Source organism: Quercus lobata, unplaced genomic scaffold (assembly GCF_001633185.2).
Source record: "Quercus lobata isolate SW786 unplaced genomic scaffold, ValleyOak3.0 Primary Assembly Scq3eQI_1999, whole genome shotgun sequence".
Taxonomy (NCBI): Eukaryota; Viridiplantae; Streptophyta; class Magnoliopsida; order Fagales; family Fagaceae; genus Quercus; species Quercus lobata.
Genome location: NW_022154714.1, coordinates 102,338 through 111,967, shown reverse-complemented (window position 1 = coordinate 111,967; position 9,630 = coordinate 102,338). Strand labels below are relative to the sequence as shown.

The 9,630-nt window shown below is 34.5% G+C and overlaps 1 long non-coding RNA gene and 1 pseudogene across 1 annotated transcript; one reads left to right on the top strand and one right to left on the bottom strand.

Moving 5' to 3' along the window:
* Positions 1 to 3,240: 3,240 nt before the first annotated feature.
* Positions 3,241 to 4,079, top strand: LOC115973068 (annotated as a pseudogene).
* Positions 4,080 to 6,771: 2,692 nt separating this feature from the next.
* Positions 6,772 to 8,433, bottom strand: LOC115973055. Its single transcript, XR_004087599.1, has 3 exons — positions 8,380 to 8,433; positions 7,568 to 7,627; positions 6,772 to 6,783 (listed from the first exon to the last, which is right to left on the bottom strand). It is a non-coding gene; the product is annotated as an uncharacterized LOC115973055 (long non-coding RNA).
* Between the last annotated feature and the right edge of the window lie 1,197 nt (positions 8,434 to 9,630).

The following is a 9,630-nucleotide window of genomic DNA, read 5'->3' as shown; positions in this document are numbered from 1 at the left end:
TGCATCCCCCCCCCCCCCCCCCCCCCCCGGTGGGGGCTCTGCCAGTGGTTGTGTGTGGTGGCTTAGTCATTGAGGTTTTTTTTATTTTTTTATGATTTTGATGCATGTTGTTGGGTAAGGATAATTATTTTGTTTGAAATTTTTTAAAAGGTTGGGTTGTTTGTATTGGGTAAAATTAGTTGATTAGACTTAAATTTTTTTATCTTCACTATTGGTCATTTTTGTTGTTGCGCTAATTTTTTTAGGCTTATATATTTTGTTTTAAAATTTAAATTTATAGATTTTTTTATGGTCTTTAAAAAGAAGAAAATGATAGAGTTATAATTTTTTTTACAAATTACTGATGTGATGAGTAGTTATTAGTAAGTAAAAAAGTGGTTTAAGTAGTAGGCCTAGATGAGAACCAATAAAAATTTGTTACCCCAATAGTTTGTAAAAATATTGTAGAAAAATTTGTGACTTTAACATTACTCTTAAAAGAATTAATGATATTATATATTAAAGGGGCAAAGTGTAATTTTATAGAAAAAAATTGCTAAAATTAATACCTAGTATATATTCTTTCTTTTTTTTTAACAATTTGGGACCAGGGGGGTGGGGGGGCAATTGATAAAGGCTACATCCATCCCTTCCCAAAGTATTGTATAATTATGCTCCATCTTGAAAATTATTTCGTACTTCTTGAGTACAGTAATGTCTTACTACCTCTCTTGACATGAATGGTGGTCTCACCATTAATTCATAAGTTCTCATTTTTCTTCTTAATGAGTATGCCAAACTCATTTTTATTAAATAATTTTAAAATTAAAAATTAGGAAACAAACATTTTTGATGGAAGAGATAATTATTGAAAGCATGCAAAGTATAAAAAAAAATGTAATTTATTGTGAATTTTTAAATATACACATCTAATATTCTCTCCATCTCAAATTATTAATCATCTATTATATTTTGGGATGTCCTCTAATGTAATGGACTTTGAAAATTCAATACCATTATTTAATTATTATTTAAACTAATAAAATAATTTTGGAAATTTATAACTTTTTTTAACTAAAAAACAACAAATTAATTCTCTTAAAAAGTTGAATTTTTTTTTAAATGAATACAGTAAAATATACTCGCTTTCTCTCACTTTATTTAAGATAATTTGTCTTCGAAAATTACTGGGTTTGCCATTGTAATTGTAAAGGAGAAGTGTCGTGCAACTGTGCGACATCATTAAACCTGTAAAAGTCTGTACGCTTTTGCAGTCTTCAATGGACAAGTCACAATGAACTACTGCATTTTCATATAAATGGTACACGATAGTACAATATTATTGCTTCTTTTTTTTTTTTTGGCTAAATGGAAAAAAGGGTCTCTAGTATAGGCTTATCGACCCAACACCACATAACAGTAATGAACAGTACTATGTGTACCACGCAAGCTTTGTTAGGACTATCGCTTGAACAGTTTCTTTCTAGGTGCTGGATAAAAGCTCCTACCATCAAACCACACCTCATGTAATATATTATTGGTGTTTTTACTCATGGCATTTGGATGCTTGGGGAAGCAAATAAGAGAGCCCAAACATCAGCAATGATGGACTTGATATGCCAAGGAGGGGTAGATTCTTTGTCAGACAAGAGATTGACACAAATCTGAGAATCTGACTCGACGCACACAGCCTCAAAATCCAAATAGGATGCTAAGGATAGCACCCACTTCAAAGCCGCAGCTTCAGCCTGGAGAGGGAGGGTGGTGTTCACTTTCTTTTTTTTTTTAACAAGCAAATACCAGCTCCCCTCTCCAGTCTCTATTAACAGCTGCAATGACAAAGAAACGTAGGCCCACGGCCACATCAACATTAATCTTAGCTGAATGGGGGGAGGGAGGGGACCAATGTTGAGCATGAGCTAAGCAATTCAGGCCGTGAAGAGAAGGCCTAGCCAATGTGGAGCATGAGTTGATGTAGCAACAAATTGCAAATTTAGTTCTGAACAAAGTCTTAAGCTAGTAACTTGCCATTTCTTTTTTCCCACCTAACTTGCATTTGATTGGGTAGCAAGTACTTAGTTTAATGTAAATAAATAATGTCTCAAAAAAAGTACGTAAATAATGAGATTAAAGTTCAAAAAGGCTACCAGTTAATTTTCAAATTCAATGATAATAGCCATACTTATAAATCAATAAACATTATACCTAGCTCAATAATTTCGAGTTTGGGAAAAATCCAATCCATTCTCTTTGTCCAAGATAAATCAGGTAATATCCAACACTTTTGGATTGGGTATCCATTACTCGGTGGGTTTTGGCCGCCCCTACATGCATCAACATGCATAAAAACTTTAGAGAGTTATACACATGAATTGCCACATTTATTGAATGAACAAAATAATGCAGCCAACATAATGAAGATTATTGAATGAACAAAATAATGCAGCCAACCTAAGGAAGATAAATTAACTGCCATAGACTTTTGGGTTAATAAACACCCACCTTATAATTTAATAAAAAATTTAAAAAAATAAATAAAAAAACCCAACCCACTTGCCACGTGAATACGATTTTAGGCTTCGGAGCTTAACCTATAAATTTAACTGGATAAATTCATGAGGCTACTTGTGGCACGATCCCTCTTCTTTGTCTTTCTTTTGAGCATATAAATCAAAGGTCGTAGACAATCTATTCCCATACTTCGAAGGGTTAGAAAATATTCCTCTTTATCTCCTTCTCCCGGTTAGCAATGGCAATGGCAAAAAAGTCGGAAACTGTGTGGTTCACTAAGTTCTTACATTGCTTTATGCATGTTTTGCTTTACGTTATTTTCATTAAGATCAACTAATATATTGTGCATCACTCTAATTAATGTATGACAGTTAAATATCCACTATTCATGTATATATATAATACCATTTGTAGTATATTTTATTGTCGAAGTAAACAGCATTTTTGGCTAGTGATATGGCCCATATGCATGGCGTATTCTGCATCAACTAAATTCTAAAATTTTAGTACCTTAAAGTTCCACACAAGTTTACACGTCCTGAGATGATGCTCAAACAACTTCATTTTTCTTTCTGTCATTTTCAGAGATTTTAAAGGTTGAACCGTTAAAACATAAAACTTTAATTTGATTTGGCATAAGCTTATATCATATTTTATATAATGTAACCAGAAATAGTACAACATATTACTCAAGTTTTGAATCAGACATGATTTTACATGTGGGAAATGTGTACCGTGTTCCTCCACTAATTCAACTCCATCTTCAGGCTAGACGGCAAAGTGGCAATCATAACTGGTGGAGCAAGCGGGATTGGAGCAAGTACCGTGCATCTCTTCCATGAACACGGTGCCAACGTTGTCATTGCTGATGTACAAGATAACCTAGGCCAAGAAATTGCAGATAAGCTTGGGAAAAATGTTAGCTATATCCATTGCGATGTGACAAATGAAGATGATATCTGCAATCGTATTGACACCACCGTTGCCAAACATGGACAACTTGATATAATGTATAACAATGCGGGCATCATAGACTGCCCTAGCCCATTAGGGAGAATTCTGGATACAAAGAAGTCAGATCTAGAGCGAACTATTAGTGTGAACTTGGTTGGCTCTTTTCTAGGAGCCAAACATGCCGCAAGGGTTATGGTACCACAGCGCAAAGGATGCATACTATTTACTAGTGCAGCCACAGCAATAGCAGGAATTTCAAGTCATGCTTATGCAGCCTCAAAGTGGGCAATTGTGGGGTAGCTAAAGGCTTGGCAGTTGAGCTTGGCTAATATGGTATAAGAGTAAATTGCGTGTCTCCATTTGCAGTCGTGGGGACTGGTATGTCTTCAGAGATGAGTGAATCTGATAAGTCTCAAGCAGAAGACGCACTAAGTAATCTTGTTGGTAATCTAAAGGGACAAATTCTCAAGGCAGAAGATGTAGCACGAGCAGCACTATACTTGGCTAGCGATGAAGCAAATTATATAAGCGGGCTCAACCTTTTGGTAGATGGAGGGTATAGTGTGGTGAATCCTAACATGGTGAATATTTTTAGCGCCTTCATGGGTTAGAATTTAAGTACTACTCCCCAACTCTTGTTTACTGTTGCATGGAATGTATAACAATAAGAGTCTTTGTGACTTCGTAAGTGTTTAAAATTGATATGTTGTGACTAGTGTATTATCACAACTAGTCACCACTTTAGTTCTGGTTTTGTAATTTTATTATTTACAATCAATAAAGATCCATGCCGTTTATTTTTAAAAAGGAAATAAAAACTTACCACTTTTGGCAAGTTCTACCTTACCCAATGTAGAATTTTTTACTAGATATTCTATTACTATTTAAATGTGTTCTCTACTCTACTCTATTCCCCTTCACTTTTCCTCCTTCTCCCCTCAATTCAAATGAGCCTTGAAAAGGCAAGTTCTCAATGTTGAAGATGTAGCACGAGCTGCACTCTACTTGGCTAGCGATGTCGAAGCAATATTAGAAATCATAATATTGCTTCGACATAATATAAGCGGATAATATTGCTTATATTATTTGCTTCGAAGCAAATAATATAAGCGGACTCAACCTTTTGGTAGATGGACGGTATAGTGTATTAAATCCTAACATGATGGATTTTTAAAGCGCATTCACGAGTTAGAATTTAAATACTACTTCTGGTTGGCTGCTGCATGGAATGTATAACGATAAGAGTCTTTATGATTTTATAAGATATGTTATGATTTCTAATATTGTAGATCATAACATTAGTAATTATAATTGTGACATGTTATGATCTAGAGCGGTTTTAACACTTACACGTTATGATCTATTTGCAATATTAGAAAACTAAAAAATCATCTTGTTTACAACTCTCTCCAATCCCTACCGTTAAATGTAATTCCAAAGTATGATATTATTGTACTCCAAAAGTCAATGACAAAGCCAAGACTTGTAGTTAAGGGAGATGGCTTTGTTCACTACCAAAAAAAAAGGCTATAGCCGCATTTGCAAAACGCAGCTATAGCCTATAAAAAACGCAGCTAAAGGATATAGCTGCGTTTTTAAGTCGCGTTTTCCAAACACAGCCTATGCAGCGAGGCTATAGGCCCCTGCGGGGACCTAGAGCTGCGTTTTCAAAAACGCAGCCCAAACCGAGGTCTGTAGCTGCGTTTTACATAGCCTAGAGCTGCGTTTTCTCACAACCCCAGATGCGAGACCCATAGCTGCGTTTTCATAAAAAAACGCGGCTATAGACCTGCTTTGGGCTGCGTTTTAGAAACACGGCTACAGCCTCCCATAGATTTTTGCCTATAGCTGCGTTTTTTTGTAGAAAACGCAGCTATAGTTTTTTTTTCCAGCCCAATCCCAATATTGCCTAATCACAATATTTTCATTGCCATTTTTTGCTCCTCAGTATCATCTTCCTTTGCAAACATAACTCATTCTATAAACAATGAGTCACAAACATTATTGTCCTCATTCTGAATTTAACTCGAGTTAGAGTTAGGAGTGTGGTGTGTGTCTGTGTGTATGGTGCTCCAGGTAGGTAACCACGGCTGAAGTTGTTTTTGTCATTTCCACTTTAACAAAATCTCTCCTATGTTTTTTCTTAAGTTAATTGGAAGTTTGGTGATCCCTATTATGATTAGACCCAATAACAATAATTTATACGCTATAACATTAAATAAAATGCATCACATACTAACCAGACCATACTCATTAAAACCCATCAACCATCACATACTCAAACTTCAATAATAATAACAAAAAATCCTATAAAAAAATAATAATAACAAAAAAAAAAATATTAAAACCAATCAAGATTGAATTATTGAAGACACAATTTTACCAAGATTGTTGACAGTCAGACAAGGTAGGACTAAGGATTTACCAAGATACTATCTGTGAAAAGCAAAAATATTCAGTTTCAAAAAGGGAGGCACTAACTTTATCATCTAAAAAGGCTTTAAAAATGAAGGTGTGAATTTCACTTTATCATCTCCTATTGTATTTCAAGTTATCAAGACATAAGAGCTATTAGAGAAGGGAACAGTGTCAATTCATCATCAATCAGATATAATTCCTACAAATCAACACCTAGGTTTGCTTAAAATCAGCACCAAGCCCTATAGAAACCTAGGAATCAACACCTAGGATTGGTTGGAGTCAACACAAAGCCATTGGAAAAAGTTTCATTATCAACAGATTTATCAAAAAAATATTTTCATTATCAATAGGGGCCATCCCTATCTTTAAGCATATTTCTTCATTTTAAATCCTATTTTTCCTTGTACTTTCACTTATCCTTCTTAATATTCTCATTTCAACTAGACATTTCCAAAAGAATATATCTTTAAAAATTAGAGAAACAATTGTTACAACTATTAGTAACAAATTCATAAATAATGGTTAAACAGGTGAACTACCACAAAGAAATGGCTGGACTAGATAGATTCCTTCAACCAATTGTAGTTGGACTAGAGAAACCAGGAGGGAATAGGCATGGGCACAGATACTTTATAATGCAGACCAAGAAAAAGAATTTAGCATTTAAAAAAGAATAATGTACCCCTGACATTTTACTTTTCAGAATAATAATTTAAATCAATAAAGTTGTAATATACCTCAGGCATTTTGACGTTTAAATCTTTAGAAAGCTAATCAATAGAAGTGTTTGCATCCACATCGAAGTGTTTGCATCCACATCAAACACTCCCTCAGTTCCACCATATTCATTAAGGACAACAGCCATGTGAACTTTCCTGATTTGGAACTCTCTAAGAAGATTCCAGGCTGACATCGAATCTGCAAAACCAATAAATATGATATAATACACTAAAACTTTATAGCTTAGACACACACACACACATCAAAATAATGTTGACAGTCTGTTAAAATTGTGGTGCACACCAATAAATACTAATAACTGAATTAAACTAACTGAAATGAAGAGTCACACAACTGTCAACTAAACAGAATATTAATGCAAAATTTTGACCCATGGAACAGGACAGTCAAAAGTTTGATCAACAAATCAGACAATTCATGCAAAATGTAAAAGAATGGAAATTCAAGTGATGTAGCAACTATTTGGTTGATTTTTAAGATGCTTTCATTATAGGGTGTGCAATCCTTGGCTGTTGAGTACAAGTTCTAGCCAATGCTAAAGGGTTCCCCACCCCCAAAAAATAAAATAAAAATTGAGGCAATAAAAACAACTATGTATAAAAATCAGTTGTTTGCCTTAAGTGTAACTAATTTAAGAATGCAATAAAAACAATCATCAAGAGTCGCATTGCTCAACCACCTTGACTCTAGTCAAAGCACTTGATAAGCTTGGTGACAATATTATCCCACACAATGCATTGCCATAGCATGTTGTTTATCTTTATACTTAAACAGAATTTTGAGGTGCTCTAATATTTTTTGTAGTGTTTTGATGGTCTTCTATTGAGATTTGCTTATGCTATTGTTTTATTGACCAAGAATATCATGTCATATAAGGCTGCTATCCACCTTTATTCAGTTTTTTTTCACTATACTGAGCATATGATTCTCACCCCAAGTTGACATAAAAATTAGAGCTTACCAGGCACAAAGTATGCAGGTTTGTGAGCCATATCTCCAACAGTAGTACATATAGACCATGCTGTAACACACAAACACAATATCGAAAAAAGAATTTGAGACACTCTAATAAGGAATTGATGATGCACCTAAAATAATACATATAAAACTTGGTTATCATACTTCTCTTATTAGTACAAATGAAAGCCATTCATAATACACTTAAGAAAAAGATGGCAGAGTGGACCTAAGAACATATGCAGCGAGAGCAAAACAACAATAGTTTGACAATAGATAGGGCTCTACTTGTGTGAGGTTTGAAAAAATTGGTAAGCAAATAGTGTTATGATGTTATCTGACTCCAAACTTTGAACATTAAAAATCATCATTTGGATAAAAAGTACTTGTCATTACATCAAAATCCAATCCTATTTGTTTCTTATCACACAAAAACCATAAATTAAAATCAACGAAATTATATAAAATCTAAAGCATATTACATAAACAATTTGATACTTTAGCCTCTTATTCTGACATTTAAACAAGCACCCTCTACATAAATTCATACACCAAACTAAACAACGGGCAAATACTTAACACAATCCAAACCATATAGCTCATTTGAAAATAATGAGGATATCACCCTAATGTACACACTATATGATAAATTTAAATCCTCAACTATACCATTGTAAAGATCCATTTTTTTAATACAGATCTTGAATAACAAAAACCAAGTTCGATACTTGAAAACACATACATGTCTTTATAGCTGAGATAAACAGATCATATTGTATAAAAATCCAAACTTTTTATTATTTTGTAGAACCAAACCTTGTAAAAGGCACCAAAGCCCTCCTCCTTAAGCATGTTCCTCACTACTGAGCCTGCTAATCCCTGACCCAATTGAATCCTCACCTATACCAATCCAAAAACGAGAAACAATAATAAACCCAACATAAATTAGTACCCATTAAACCATACTACACAATTTAGCAAATAAAAAAAATACCTTTAAATCACACAAATCTAAATCCCATCGGAGAAAACAAATATGCAGCACAAAAAGATCAAATTTTTTCTGAAGGGTGTCAATGAAAATAGAGAAACAGAAACATGGGTATTGAGAGAGAGGATCTATGAGAGAGAAAGAGAGAGAGAGAGAGCTTACCGATTGACGAGGGAGGCTAAAAGGCGTGAGGTTTGTGGGTTGGTTGAGTGCACGGCGGCGAGAGGTTGTGCGGGCACGGCGGCCAGGTTAGGGATCGGGGAGCTAGGTTGAGAGAGCTGAGAGTGATTTTTCAAAGGTTTCGGGTCAATTGTGTTGAGATTTAGGGGTTTTTTTAAAAAAATTTTATAGCAATCCTAGAGCTGCGTTTGATTAAACGCAGCTTAAACATATCTGGAGCTGCGTTTAATCAAACGCAGCAGACAGCTCTCTATACATTTATATAAAGCTGCGTTTGATTAAACGCAGCTCCAGACGTTTTTAAGCTGCGTTTAATAAAACGCAGCTCTATATCAGTTTAAGCTGCGTTTAACAAACGCAGCTTTAGGAAATATTAAAAAAAAAAATTTCCTGATGGGTCTAGAGCTGCGTTTTTTTAGTAAACGCAGCTATACGTCCAATGGTGGAGTTGCGTTTTTGTAAAACGCAGCTCAAACAGTATCCTGAAGCTGCGTTTTTTAAAAACGCAGCTCAAACAGTATACTGAAGCTGCGTTTTTTAAAAACGCAGCTCAAAAACGCAGCTCCAAAGCGCGTTTTTTGTAGTGGTTGTTGGTTGTGTGCAATGGCGGAGCTAGGAAATATTTTAGGCTGGGGGGGGGGGGAGGTAAACACAATAGAGTTCTTATGTATAAAAAAAAAGACCAAAAAAGTCTTAATTTCACAAATTAACTTAAACTTAAAAAGGTTGCTTTTACACTCTTTCATAACACTAAAATCACTTATAATTGATGCTAAACTAAATTGGTGCAAACAACATGAGAGGTCATTTTTGCATCAATTGTAAATCTTTCCCCCATAAGTTATTATGAAATATGAAATCCTAAATATTAAATTTTATAACCTCAATTCCTCAAA